Consider the following 14,690-nt stretch of genomic DNA (forward strand, 5'->3'; position numbering starts at 1 on the left):
TAGGCCATATATTTTTTCATTTATCAATTTATCAAATGGTTCATTCATTCGTCCCAAAACTTTCATATACAAAAAGCAAGGCATTGTGAGTCATACATCTAGTGCTATGAAGACATTTGAAAAATAGCATGGCAGTAATCTTGCACTTATAGAATTTGTCATACGGTGACATGGTCATAAGTAAATATAGATATGGATAAATTTTATTTTCTTAGAAGCTGATATGAAATATCATTTTATGAAGAGACTTCCCCTAACCATGTCTCCCAATGATATTTTGATGATAATTTGATGAGCTACAATCTGGACAGAGGCTAGGCTTCCAAGGACTGGCTGTCAGCTGGACCTCAGGTTTCATAAGACAGAGGAAACTCTCTGCCTAGTAGAGGGACATTTGGCTTTGCTGGTTGACTGAGCATTGATTGTGTGGGGAAAGCATAAGAAGGTAAGAAAACTTCTTGGAGCCAGGTGCTGTGGCTCACACCTGTAATCCCAGCACTTTAGGAGGCTGAGGTGGGTGGATCACTTGAGGTCAGGAGTTTGAGGCCAGCCTGACTGACATGGTAAAACACCTTCTCTAAAAAAAAAAAAAAAAAAAATTAGCCAGACCTGGTGTCATGCACCTATAATCTCAGCTACTTGGGAGGCAGAGGCATAAGAATTGCTGGAGCCTGGGAGGCAGAGGTTGCAGTTTGAGCCAAGACAGCACCATTGCACTCCAGCCTGGGTGACAAAACAAGACTCTATCTCAAAAAAATAAAAAAAGACTTTCTGGGGAACCCCAACTAAGGCAGGGACTTGGGGAAGACAAAAAATAGCTAATAAGCATTTAGAACTGCTTTTTAACTGTTTTTGAGGTTTTTAAATATAGAATACCTGTCTTGCAAGGTATAACATTTTATGTTAAAAAAATCTTTGTTTCTCATCAATTACTCTGTCTGTGGTCTTTTTGGAAAACATTACAAAGTGTAGAGTCTCACATACTGGTTGGTACCAGGTGAAAACAGAACTGGTTGCATAGATCTTACAAACCAAAGGAAAAGGGAGAAGCTGACATTTGGGTAACAGTAAATAAAAACGCTTGATGTGGCATAACCTTTCCAAAAATTACACTCCTCTTCCATAGAGTTTAGAAAATGGAAAAATTATTTCCCATTGTATAATTAGAAGATCCATAGAAACAGTGGGATTTGAAAACAGGTTTCTTTGGTGAGTGGATAGTGATCATAAAAGATATTAATATATGGGAGGACATTTCTGGTCAGAAGAATGGAATGGGTACATTTAGAAATGTAGACATGTATCAGGTATATTCAGAGAATGGGGAATAGTTCAGTTTGTTTAGTCCTTAAAGACAAAATCCAAGAGTAAGAAAAAAATGTTGAACATGCATAATTGAAGGACTTAACAGGTTCCAAAACATTACATTACTTACTAAATAAATAGCAATAAGCTTATTGCCAAATTAATAGACATGATGAAGATAATTTTTTTTTTTTAAATTTATTGCATTTTACGTTTTGGGGTACATGTGAAGAACATGCAAGATTGTTGCATAGGTACACACGTGGTAGTGTGATTTGCTGCCCTCCTCCCCATCACCTATATCTGGCATTTCTCCCCATGCTATCTCTCCCCAACTCCCCACCCCCCACTGACCCTCCCCTATTTCCCCCCAACAGACCCCAGTGTGTAGTGCTCCCCTCCCTGTGTCCATGTGTTCTCATTGTTCAACACCCGCCTATGAGTGAGAACATGCGGTGTTTGATCTTCTGCTCTTGTGTCAGAGAGTTTGCTGAGAATGATGCTTTCCAGGTTTATCCATGTCCCTGCAAAGGACACAGACTCATTGTTTTTGATGGCTGCATAATATTCCATGGTGTATATGTGCCACATTTTCCCTGTCCAGTCTATCATCGATGGGCATTTGGGTTGGTTCCAGGTCTTTGCTATTGTAAACAGTGCTGCTAAACTCAAGATTTGTTTTAACAAACTAGTTCTAAAATTTACCTAGAGTAATAAACATGTAAGCATATATTCAGAAAAGGTAGTGATAAAATTCAAAATACAGATGTAATCATTTAAACATTTCAGTAATAATGCTGAGAGTAGCAGACAAATGTATTAGGAGTTCTTAAAATAGACTTATTGTGTTAAAGGAGACTTTGGGGTTGGATTGCAAAGGGAAGGATTATTTGGTAAATAGTATTAGCTGACCATTTTGGAAAAAAAAGATAATGTAAACACTGACATTTCACATCTTACATTTAAAAAATCAGGTCATATCAAATAATTTTAAAACATAGAAATGCCCCCAAATAAAAATTGGAATACCTATCAAATTTCTATTTGGGCACAGAAAAGGAAGAATTTGACTGGCAAATTTTAGAAGCAACTGAAGCATAAGCAACCAAAGTCATCATGGAGTCCAATGTCTATAGTTGACATAAATAAGATTGATATAAACAAATAGAATGTAAATGGACAGGATATAATTAAATAGAAATTTAAGGGAAGGAGAGTCCATTTTGGATTACAGCATCTGAAGAAGGCATGTCAAGATCAGAATTTCCTTAAGGAAAGGATTTCTTCAGAGTAGGACAAGTGGGGAAGAAATAAGTGTGAAGTGACCTGGAGCTGTGGAAGACATTTGCAGGACAGAATGATACTACTGGCCTGTGCAGAAGCAGGACATGCTGTTGGGAAGATCTGAGAGGTCAGATTAAGGAAAATCTTGAAAATCAGTCTTAAGAGTATCATAGATGGTACAAAATGACTTAGAAAGTGGTTGTGGGAAATTAGGCATGAAATAAAGATGGCCAGATACTTTCTTTTTATTTTCGATTAACCTCTTTCCATTTGACTACCCAGTGTTTTGTCTTTGCAATATAAATCTCCAGAATAGAAAAGTCAAAACTATGTTTCCATTAAGATTTGTTTGCAGCCTCTTGTCCTGAGCAGGAAAGAAGAAATGCTGTTAGAACAGTTAATTTAACTTTGAAGCCAAATGACAGGACACAGGCAAGCAAACACTTAGCACAATAGTTTTGTGACAGTTATTAATAGCATCTTTTATTTCTGATTGAATGAATTTTCAACTGATGATTCTAGCATTGCACAAGATTGCCTTGCCACATCTTATAACTTCTAAAAGAGTAAGACATTCTCAAGTGTAATAAAATATGGGACAACACTTCTTGGTGTTTACTACTTTTGTTGATTACAATGCTCCATTTCATCTCCTTGGCCCTTTCATTGATGATTCCTGCTCAGGGTCTCATCACTCAACTTTCTCATGACAGCTGCCCTGCCCCCGCCACCACCGCCCAAAAAAAGGATGAAATCTGAGATCATTTTTTAAAGAAGGATATGTTAACTTTTAGAAATGCTTAATAAAAATGACTAATATATATAGCTATGTAGGTAAATATAATAGCTAAACCAGTAATTTACATGCATTTACTCTTTAAAACATTCTGCTGAGGTAAGTATTCACCTTACATATGAAGAAACTGAGGCGTATAGAGGTTAGGTAACTTGCTGGGATGACAGAACTGGTGAGTGGCACATGTAGCATTTTGAATCTAGGTGATGTAGCTCCAAATTCAGGCTCTTACCCACTACATCATATCACATCCACTCTTTATGTGTTCAGTTCTCCTTATTTGTCAAGATTCAGTTATCTCTTACCTTCTCTGAGGGCTTCTCCAATTCTTCACCTGGATTCACTCACCCTACTCTTTAGGCTCTCAGTAACTTTTACTTGTACCTTTACTATAGCATGTGTCATATCAAGGTTTAATCTGTTTAATAGTTTTACATTTTATAACAAACATTGCAAACTAGACTAAATTGGGCAGAAGGGTCATTTTGATTTACTGAAGTAATATTTAAGTATATTTTATTTTGAATGCCTTTTTATAGGGCACACTATAGTGTTATTTAGAGTTCCCACTATACCCTAATGACTTATGTTTAGTTCCTGAATTTGCATTTCCTGACTGTACTCTCAAAGGCTTTTGCTTCTGCATTCTGTGTTGTGTATTTTCTTTTACCCTCTGCTTATTTTCCCTTACATTATTCCTCCTTCACCTCTCTCCAAACTTCACCTCTGGATTAAAAGCTCTTTGAACTCAGATCCTGTGTTTTATTCATTTTTTGTTTGCTTTCATCACATATGCCACAGTGCCTGGCATATAGTTAGCAATAAATAAAATGACTTAAAAATTTATTGACCTGCTCTTAGAATGTGTAGGATTATACAAAACTTCTATCAGAATATGAGTGCTCTAATTAAATATTTCCAAGAAATGTTTGAAAGGACATTATTACCATTAACCTTCACATAAACCATTTTTAAATGCTTTAAATGTCACCTGTGAAACTTTCCTGTAGAACTATGTGTATAGCTTTTGTTTAAAAATACGTATACAACTTTTCCATCAACAAAGATGTTTAAATTTAGTCAAATGTTTGATAGTAATCTCACCAAATAGCTATTTAAGGAACAGTATTTTTTTTATGAGTCTAGATAGAGTCATAATGGTTTTAAGTCATTATTTCCTATTATTAGGAAAATGTTATTTTCCTAATCTGTATTAACACTCAGCTTGGAAAATAATGTTCTCTAATATAACTTTATTATCTGTAAATTACAAGTCAAATCAAATTTTTTAAAAGATCATGCACTAATTGTCATTTTTCTTTACTGGAGACAAAAATCAATGTTTTAAATTTGAAAGCTTTTAATATCATCCAATTCCCTTGTTTCCACTGAAGGGGCAGAATCAGAAATAATTATATGGTTAAATTGTTACTAACTCTAGCATCAATATTCATAATATTCTAATAAAAATTCTGAAGTAGATTTACTAATTAGATTATAGTCACGATTCAGCTATACTGGAATATGAAACTACTTCAGTTAAACTAAATGTTTTGAATGTGCTACTTCAAATTATTATTTGGTTCAAATTATTATTCACTTATTGGACAAAAACTAAAGTTTTCAAGATATGATGAGGACAATATACTGAAAAGAAACAGCACGTGTTATAAGCAGTACAGTTGAATATAGGTAGCAAGGATTAATAAAATCATATATAAGTGAAGAATTTTTTTTATGTTGCTCAGTGACATCCATTTGCAATATCTATTACTGCCAGCTTCAATTACAATAAACATTTCATAAGCTACTCCTCAAAAGATGACCTCACCTCTGTTGGGATGTTGTAAAGATTTTTAGTTCTAAAGGGGCAGAAAATGAAAATTCATAAGGCCTATACCTTAGATATACTTTTAACAGTTTGGGTTTAAATAAGACCTATTTTGCTGCACTTACGGATAGAAATGAATCACAATTTTTTTTTAAATCTTGGGGCAAGTCATTTAAAAATGTGAAATTAAAGCTGCACACTGATTGTCATGCATGGCTGGAAGCCGTAACCACTTCAGCCATTGAAATACACTGCGATTGGTGTTCATGTGGATTACATTTTAATATTATACTGGAAGCTTAATTATAAAGGATTATTAGCAGATCATAAGAGGACTACAATGAAATAGGGTCGTGCAGAGTAGAATATTATTAGCTGCCTAATCTTCAAGTCATATCTTCCTTGCAGGTTGACATCTTTCTTCAGTGTGAACTGTGGATGGGGTTTATAAGGGCTACTAGTTTTTTCCTCTGACATTTTTAGCAAAAATCCTGTCTCTGCATTGTTGGGGATTTGATTCTTTGCTGGTTGGCATGGTTGCTCCTAGTAGTGTTCTATGATCCTTAGAAATTGAGCTTCATAATATGGTCTCTCAAAAGCTACTTGACTCCATTGGCTAACAAGTGTCAGTCAATAAAAAACAAGCAAGATAGAGGATAAGTAGATCTTTATTTTATTTCTTTGCAAAGCTGAAAAATGAAATAAATGAATGTATTGAAGCACGTACTTGGGCTCCACATTTAAAATCTTGCTAATCTCACAGCAAAACTGCAATTAGGCAAAGAATCAGTGCTGCCTGTTAAGCTTTTCAACAGATGATAGGAGTAGCCAGGCATAAGCAACTCTGTCTTTCATAATGCGGGCACGGCATTGTCTTAAAATAGCACTGATGTTGACTTTGTCGTGTTAACTGTGGGAACTTTGGAGGAAATACATTTAAGCACTTGAGGACTATAAGTTAAAAGATAAGGCCAGCTGATACTGTGAACAGTGTGCCTGAGAGGTAAATTGCATGGAGAAACTAAACATGACAGGCTTAGATAAAACACTTATTATGATTAATACCAGAAGTAGTAACAAGCTCATTTCTTTCTGCAGCCCCAGGAAACCTCACTTTTGCTTGATAATGCTTATGGCTCCAGCTCACTCACCCAAGCCCCACAGTTTCTTAATGGCAGGCTACTAATCTGTGAAACATCAGGACTTTGGGAATTCTTGCTTCTCTGATTCTTACTCTTCTTTAGAAGATTTACAAATCATTACTGTGCAATTCCCACAACAAGAGCTTAAGGGGGGTAGGACAGAGGTCTAACAGTAACCAAAATTAGTTGAGATTGAATATAAGTTATTTTCCTAAATACATTTAATTACTGTCTGCTGTTGGTTCTTGGACCATGTACAGGAATAGAGACTTTACCTGAGGTATTGCTGAGGGAAATAAATGAGGCAGACTATACCAACATTTGGGAACTTGCTTTGGGCAAATATGAGAGGCAGCAAGAGCTATAGATTCATTGCACTATTGACATCCACAGAAGCCAAACTCCTCTGCTTTTATGTATATCACTCATAAGGACATATGCATCTTCTTAGAACTGTAGAATTTCGAAGTTGGAAGAAAATGTAAAGGTCTCAGAACCTGACCCATTACTAATCTATTATATCCCTGACACTTTCACCCACGAGAAGCTCATTATCACTTGAGAAAGCACTTCAATTTTCTAAACAGCTTTATTCTTATCCAGTTCTAACTAGTATTGATCTGATCCATCTCTATATAACTTTGGCCTGCTTGTTCTAGTTTGGTGCCTTGGCATTGTCTAAAACACGTAGAATCTTTGTTGACAAGGCAATTTTTTAAAACGTAGTTTTTCTAAGGTATGTATTCTAGGAGAAAAATTCCCATTTCTCCCATTATTTGACAAATGAAATAGTCTTTGAACAACTCATGTCTTTAAGAATGCACATCAATATTTTAATATTTCACTTAAAATGTAGCAACCACTTAAAATACATGACCAGCCCATAATATAGTTTTACTCAGTGGAAACTGCACTTTAGCTAATGAATTCTAAATTAATTGTACTTTTTTTTGGGGGCAATCATTTGTTGGTTGACTCATATACGATCAAGTGGAAAGAAATCAAATAAGCTAAGTTTTTTAAAAAATATGTTAATATCTACTGCTGTTAAATTAGGTTGCCATTTGAATTGTTGATTTTTAAAAATTGATGTCTAGGACCTTAAAACTCAACTCATTAGTATGGTCCAAATGTTCCAGCTATTGGGATCTTATTTAAAGTCTTCCAAGCTCACGTTAATGTATAAATTAACATACACACACACACACACACACATATATATATATATATATATAATTGTGCATCTGTTAATCTGATGAACACATATACTTCTTGGCATGTAGCATCCAGAAAATATTATGTGCAAGTTACATGAGAGTAAGGAAATCTTATTGGTCTGTTTTTATTACCCTACCTTTAGCTCTTAGAAAATGCTGGTGTATTGGCACATAGTAAGCACTCAGTAAATACTGCTGAATTAATAAACAGATGCATGAAAACTGTAATGTCATTAGTGTCTGAATGTGGGATTATAAAATCATAAATAGCGTTACAGGTAGAAGGAGCTAAGACCTAGAAAGCAGATGTGCTTATAGATATAATCACTCCCATTCGAATGACATTAAATTCACTTGAAAGATGAAAGCCTAGAGAGATGGCTTACATCAGAAAAGTCAAGAAAAAGGTTATTAATGTTTTTATATATTCATTCCCTTTCACCCAATCATGACATGGAAGAAGCCAAAAGCCTTAACTTTCTTTGTAATTTTTTCTGGCTCAGGAATAGTAGAAAAATTCCTACCTAGCCATAGTAGCTGAAAGTTTCAGAAAGAGCTGATAGAAATAAAGGGACTTTGAGAACTGAAATGATGTCAGCGTAGATAGCAACACATTTGGATCTACTTCCTAGAACCAGATGGGATGAAGAATGTGTTAGTGGATGCCCCAATGAATAGATAACGTATACTGTACTAGTTGTAAAACTTCTTGCCAACACTTTTATATCATTTGAGTTCCTGGTATTTAGGTATAACTCTCAGGAAAGGGGCCCCACATATAAACTGAGTTGATGAAAAAGTAAATTTATATTTTTTGCATGCTGAATTTATGGATTAAGTTTAATATCCACTAAATAAGGGAGACAAATTTTGAACATACCAAGATTCTGTGAGTATCACAGTGAGCCAACCCTCAGAACTGGATTATGATGGGGAAAAAGCCAAGAGAGTACAACTAAGGCTCAGGATTTATTATGTAGTAATATTATACACAATAAGAGTCACTGTATCATAAATCTATTGCAGAATCACCTGCATCACTGACATAAGATTGTATTAACAAAGGTTCCTGGTTTCACACAATAGAATATGTTCTGGACAGTTTAAATAGAAAAGGAATATATCAGAAGGATGATATTTCATAGAGTTATTGGGGTGGTTGGTGAAGCTTGAGGCTAAGCTCAAACTCTGCCCAAAACTGTGCCCAGAATTGTGGCTGCTTCTACTGCTGCCACTGAGAATTCAATGTCAGTAACTCAGCTTTGCTGCAGTGGGCACAATTGCCAGCACCAGTGTCCATTTTTTGCATCAGAAAAATGACCATGCAGTTAATCCCTACTTCATTCAGATGTGGAAGCATCTGCTGCAAATTGTACCAGTAAAGTTCAAGCTTATCACAGATCCCCTTTTCTGGAGATGCTCATTTCTAAATCAGAGTATTTAGTAGTTGGGTGTGATTGTCTCCCATGAATTATTTAGTGGGTATTAAACTTAATCCATAAATTCAGTATGCAAAAATATAAATTTACTTTTTCACCAACTCAATTTGTATGTGTGGCCTCTTTCTTGAGTAGTTGGGTGTGAGTTCACATGTCTGTATCTAAGTCATAGAGAAGTATCTATTATATGTGTATATAAATAAATTCTGCATTCTGACTTCTGCATTGAAAAAGGACCCTCAAAACTTAAACATTTCCTTTAATATAGGAAAACTATTTAAAATACAATGGGCAGTCATAAACTCTTGCCTCGAAGACATAGAATTGAATAAAAGAACAAATATTCTGGCTATTGTACAGTTTGTATTTTGGGGAGCTGGATGATGGGTCTGGGAGAAAGGAGAAGACCAAGTAATAAATATCTATGTAGAAATTTTAATATGTCAGACGGTTACAACTTTATATCAAATAACGGAGTAATGAAGGGAGATAGAGAAATGCAGAGGCAGAAAAGATTGCATAATTAAACATCCATGGTTATCATTAGGAAAACCTTAGTCAGGAGAGGACATTTGAGACCTGAGAGATAAGAAAGAACCAATTATCCCTACAGGGAAGACACCAATGTCACTGGAATAAATCCCATTTATTAAATACTTTTTTTTCTCAAAATTGATCTGAAATGTTGCGGTTATCACCTAGTACATATTGTCTTCTTATTTAAATACAAATAATCTTTAAAATTTCAGAATTCTATAAAAAATAACAAATAGAAAAACAGAATAGTCCAATAACAATAATAAACAAACATATATATACACCTATATATATATATATACACACATGTGTGTATGTATGTGTGTATATGTGTATATATGTGTATATGCACATATATGTATACACACATGCACACAAATATACATATATATGGAGTAAAGGATAGGGTCACTCTTTGGGGAAGGTAGAGTATGTATATACACATATATATACACATACATATATATATATATAGAGTAAAGGATAAGGTCACTCTTTGAGGAAGGTAGAGTATATATATACACACACACATATATATGTACACGTGTATATATATATATGCATGTATATATATACACGTGTATATGTATACATATACATACATATGTGTATACATACACACGTGTATATATATACACACGTATATACATATATATGTATATATACACACACATATATATATAACAAATCAACCAATCAAACAAATAAGCTAGCAAAAACAACAAAAAACATACCCTACTCCCAATTCCACAAGCATATGTTTTTCCTTTTTATTTTTCAAAAGCCTCAGTTCTATTTGAGTTTTTCCTGCACCGCTCTTTGGTATTCAAGTGTGTTGCATTATGAGAGTTCCCTTCCAATTTGTGTTCACAATAATTCCTGTGCATGCGGATCAATTCCATTAGCTTTTCTCTGGTTTAGTATCAGTTTACTTTTATGGCCATATTTATCTTTTATAGACTTAACTATCTTAACCACTTACTGTTTAAGAATTTCTGGTGTTATCTACCTGTTAGTCAACTTAAGAATATGCTATTTCAGAGGACAGGCACTTTTTTTTTTTTTTTTTAACTATACCCAACTTTCCTCTTTTTTTTCTTTCCTTTTTAGTCAGATGAGTTCTGAGATGAGAATCCCTCTTTGCCAACATTTTTGTCAATTTCATTTTATTCTCTTGTTCTTTGTTATACCCATTTCTTCATTCACCAAATATCTAATGGGTGACTGCTGTGTGTATAGTATGAACTAGGATCTATCAGAACATGAAAATGAATCAAATATGGATTCTAACCAGAAAATTGCAGTCTACAAAGGAGGATTAGATATATGCATAAATAAATATGATAACATATAACAAGATAATCCTTTTAATTATTAATGTATATAAAGCATTGCTAAAGCTGCGTTAAGTATACAGATTACTGATGACTGTGATGAAGATCATGTTTGAGGTGATCTGTGAAACGTATAGATACAGATGAAAGAAATTGCATTCCAATCAAAGCAGCAGAATAAGATCATAATAGGAGCATGAAATTTTGTCCTATATTCAGAGAACATATGACAAAAAAAAAAAAACTTGTTCATTTTGCCTAGACTGTAGAGTTAATAGAAAAAAGTAACAATTGTGAGAAGATATGTTGGGATCAGGTGAAGAGTATGTCCTAATGTTTAGGCTAAGAGTGTTGGGTTTTGTGTTGATGATGATAATGTTTGGAGAAATAGTAAAGTGTTATGAACAAAAGTTTAATCTGCCAGAAGGAGCCAAGACAGACTAGAAAATGATTTGAGAGACTAGGTAAGAGTTAAATGCTTTTGGGGTGATAGAAGCCATGAGACTCATGGTTTAAGTTAGGCTGCTTAGGTTAGATGGCAGTGAGGCTCAGCGTAAGAGATGAATCTAAGGGATTCAAGAGAGTGGGGAGGAGAATTTTCAAAGTTTATATGCAGCAGATACACAAGAATATGGGCATAGTGTTGTTATAGTATTGAAATACTGGTTGATAAATCCTGCTTCCCAGAGACACCCAACTGTGCCCCTAGTTCACTGGAGCTTGGAGCTCTCTCCAGGCCTAGGATTCCCACATACCAACAGCTAACAAGTCACTGTGGGAGCATAGAAGGCCACAGGAACCTGACTGGCTGGTGCCTGTTCAGTACTGCTTATGAAATAGTATGAACATCACCCTTGACATACATGGATTTAGTAAAACTAAGTTCAAAATGCCATTTCTCCACTCTTGCCTCCTTAGCCTTTTGGGGTATGAAATTATCAGCAAGTCAAAGCAAAGTAAGGCAAGGCAAGGATTTATCAGGTGCTCTCTGTTTTTAGCAGAATAAGACTTCCAGGTGATATCCAGAAGGTTGACATTTTCAGTCATAAATATATCATGCATATGGGTCAGCTTTATAATTTAATTGGGAAAACATCAATTTCATTTCTGTCTGGGAAGCTTTGTTGATAACTGTAGCAGTTTAGTCATAATATTGAGTAAATTTTTATATTCCTTATAATATCTTTTTGTCTTTGGATAGAAACATCTAATAAAAAAGTATACATTTACATTATTATACATAAATGTATATGTATAGTTTATGCAAAAGTGTATACATACATATACAAAAAGTATACATTTATATTATTATAATAATTAGATTAAAATCCAGTTAGCTACATTATATGTTGCTAGTTTAGACATTACAATTATTAGGAGATAGTCTAAACTAGAGGGACTAAAAACTAAACATTGAAATTTTTTCTGCTTTTTGAATCCCCTTAGATATAATTTTTATTCTCTTTGAGTTCCAGTTGTTCCTGTGAAATATGAGTGGTTGTTACCGGTTAGACCAATGCAAAAAGTAGTACTTGAATACCAGAGAAAATTAGGTAGCTGTAACGGTTCATTATGACCTTAGTTCTGATGTTTCAATTCATTGGGAAGTCTTTTGTTCTGAAATACTGTTTATTAAATTAGGAAGTGCATGACTGAGGCTGAAGTCTCTGATTCTAGTTCACTCTTCCATGGAGCTTAAATGCAACACATTTGAAGCAGCAAACCCACAATGACTGGCTTCCCAGCAACACCCAACTGACACTTACTTTTTAAGTGATGAATATAGGAACAATTCATAGTTGTTGAATAAATTTATCATTCATGTTTTATAAAAATTGTACTTCAAAAACCTTTCATATGATTTTATTTACAAGAGACAAGTGAGATTATTACTTTTATTTTAAAGTAATCTATAGGTGTGTCTGTTTTAGTTTAATTCAATTGAAAAATACATACTAAGTTTTTGCCATGTTCAAGACACAGTTCTGGGGACCTCAGAAAAGATGAGGATAGGCAAAACTTCCTATGTGACGGAAATATAGGAAAACTAAATACACAAATGACTTTGGTCTTTAGATACATGTGAAAATATTTTGATACACACACACACACACACACACAAACACACACAGGATTCAAGCAGCAAGGACTTCCATCCATTTAGGGGGATGATACAGGTTACATCTAACATGTTTTGAACAATCACTGTGTGCTAAACATTTAAAAGGGTATCTTTCGTTTACTTTTCACAAAATTTTCATGAGATAGATGCAACCATGTCAGTATTTCATAAATGAGGAAACTGAATCTTAGAGTAATAAAGTAAGTTTCCTAAGGTTGCCTGTATAGTAATGAGGTGAATCAAGTTTCCAGCCTAGATAAAATGATTTTGAAGTCTGAGATGTTTACCAATTTAGTCCTTTATCATGAATCAATTTTAAGATAATATCACGATCTGTGATTCTACCTTAAAATAATCTAAGACCACATTAGAAAAAACAAAATTTTTATTCGCTTGCCTATTTATTTTTGTATTAGAAATAAACATTAGGGATGTTAACAACTGACGGGTGGAGCTAGAATAACAATCAGATTTCCTGGCATTTAAATTTATGATGCTAAATCTTCAGAAACCTGAAAGACAGAATGGCTGAAAATAGCTTTATGAGGCTGGGCTGGACAGTAGAGTTGGTTTTTCATATATTTCAATAAAGACAGTCTGAATTTCAGTCTTATGTCTAAAAGCATTAAAAATTATATTATGGGCCAGGCACAGTGGCTTATGCCTATGATCCCAGCACTGGGAGGCCAAGGCAGGTGGACCACGAGGTCAAGAGATCGAGAGCATCCTGGTCAACATGGTGAAACCCCGTCTCTACTAAAAATACAAAAATTAGCTGGGTATGGTGGCACATGCCTGTAGTTCCTGCTACTCGGGAGGCTGAGGCAGGAGAATTGCTTGAGCCCAGGAGGCGGAGGTTGTGGTGAGCCAAAATCACGCCATTGCACTCCAGTTTGGGTAACAAGCAAAGCTCAGTCTCAAAAAAAAAAAAATTATGTTTAAAAATAATATAGAACTGTGGCTGGGAGCAGTGGCTCATGCCTGTAATCCCAGCACTTTGGGAGGTTGAGGTGGGCAGATCACCTGAGGTTGGGAGTTTTAGACCAGCCTGACCAACATAGAAAAACCTGGTCTCCACTAAAAATACAAAATTAGCAGGGTGTGGTAGCACATGCCTGTAATTCCAGCTACTTGGGAGGCTGAGGCAGGAGAGTCACTTGAACCGGGGAGGTGGAGGTTGTGGTGAGCCAAGATAGTGCCTCTGCACTCCAGCCTGGGCAACAAGAGTGAAACTCCATCTCAATAACAGCAATAATAATAATATAGAACCAACTTATATTAAAGAAATAGAAATGTAGCAATTCATCAGATCTTTTGTGTATGAGTAGATTTTTCAATAAAAATAATTAGAAAAATAAGAAACAAGAAAAAGAAACAAGAAAAAGTATGCATTAATATTAAAAATAATAGGCTATATCAGAGTGAAGAAAAATAGTTTAATTTCCAGGGTTAAACTGTTAATTCATGCAATGAAAATTAGTTGAATATTGCCCACATGCTAGGAACTATCTTAGACACTTGAATACAATAGCAAATGTAAAGAAAAAATCTCTGCCCTCCTGAAATTTATATGAATAAATATAAATAAATAATAATCATGCCCAATGGTGATAAATGCTATGGAGAAAATTAAAGCAAGAGTCAGAGGAATGGAGTGACTTCTTCAAATATGCAAAGGAGAGG

The sequence above is a fragment of the Sapajus apella genome, unplaced genomic scaffold (genome assembly GCF_009761245.1).
Source record: "Sapajus apella isolate SASKATOON/1434 unplaced genomic scaffold, GSC_monkey_1.0 scaffold87, whole genome shotgun sequence".
Classification (NCBI taxonomy): Eukaryota; Metazoa; Chordata; class Mammalia; order Primates; family Cebidae; genus Sapajus; species Sapajus apella.